Source organism: Equus quagga, chromosome 11, assembly GCF_021613505.1.
Source record: "Equus quagga isolate Etosha38 chromosome 11, UCLA_HA_Equagga_1.0, whole genome shotgun sequence".
NCBI classification, from domain to species: Eukaryota; Metazoa; Chordata; class Mammalia; order Perissodactyla; family Equidae; genus Equus; species Equus quagga.
This window is the reverse complement of record NC_060277.1, coordinates 72120501-72121764: the sequence shown is the minus strand read 5'-3', so window position 1 is coordinate 72121764 and position 1264 is coordinate 72120501. Positions and strand designations below refer to the sequence as shown.

General features: G+C 38.1%; 1 non-coding gene across 1 annotated transcript; it reads right to left on the bottom strand.

The window, feature by feature from the left end:
• Positions 1–908: 908 nt before the first annotated feature.
• LOC124248026 (U6 spliceosomal RNA) lies at positions 909–1015 on the bottom strand. Its single transcript, XR_006890910.1, has one exon. It is a non-coding gene; the product is annotated as a U6 spliceosomal RNA (small nuclear RNA).
• Positions 1016–1264: the final 249 nt, after the last annotated feature.

The following is a 1264-nucleotide window of genomic DNA, read 5'->3' as shown; positions in this document are numbered from 1 at the left end:
CATGCCAATCTTCCTCTACTTTATATGTGGGACACCTACCACAGCATGACTTGCCAAGCGGTGCCATGTCCGCACCTGGGATCCGAACTGGCAAACCCTGGGCCACCGAAGCAGAGCATGTACACTTAATCGCTGCGCCACTGGGCCAGCCCCTAGTATGGTATATTTTCATTTTCGTTCGTCTCCAGGTATTTTTTGATTTCTCCTTTAATTTCTTCAATGATCCATTGGTTGTTCAGTGGCATGTTGTTTAGTCACCACATATTTGTCACTTTCCCAGCTTTTTTCTTGTAGTTGATTTCTAGTTTCATAGCATTATGGTCGGAAAAGATGCTTGATATGATTTCAATCTTCTTAAATTTATTGAGGCTTGCCTTGTTTCCAAACATATGGTCTGTCTTTGAGAATGTTCCACGTGCACTTGAGAAGAATGTGTATTCTGCTGTTTTTGGTATATATATTCTATCTATCTATCTATCTATCTATCTATCTATCTATCTATCTGTTTTGCTATATATATCTATTAAGTCCATCTGGTCTAGTTTTTCATTTAATTCCACTATTTCCTTGTTGACTTTCTGTCTGTATGATCTATCCATTGATGAAAGTGGGGTGTTAAGGTCCCCTACTATTATTGTGTTGCTGTTAATATCTCCTTTTAGGTTTGTTAATAGTTGCTTTATGTACTTTGGTGCTCCTGTGTTAGGTGCATAGATATTTATAAGTGTTATGTCCCTTGGTGGCAAGTCCCTTTTATCATTATAGACTGCCCCTGTTTGTCTCTCATTGTCTTTTTTATCTTGAAGTCTGCTTTGTCTGATATAAGCATGGCAACACCTGCTTTCTTTTGTTTGCCATTATTTTGGAGTATTGTTTTCCATCCCTTCACTCTGAGCCTGTGTTTGTCTAAAAATATGAAATGCTTCACGAATTTGCATGTCATCCTTGCACAGGGGCCATGCTAATCTTCTCTGTATCATTCCAATTTTAGTATATGTTCTGCTGAAGTGAGCACTCTTGAGCACTTTTTACACTGCTTATGGGTCATTTATATATCTTACTTTGTAGCGTGTCAAAGTTTTTTCCTATTTTGTAGTTGGAATATTTACTTTTTTTTTTTTTTTTTTTTTTTGCGGAGGAAGATTCACCCTGAGCTAACATTCATTGGCAGTCTTCCTCTTTTTTTTTTCTATGTGAACTGCTGCCATAGCATGGACAGTAACAGATGAGTGGTGTAGGTCCATGCTCAGGAGCTGAATGTGGG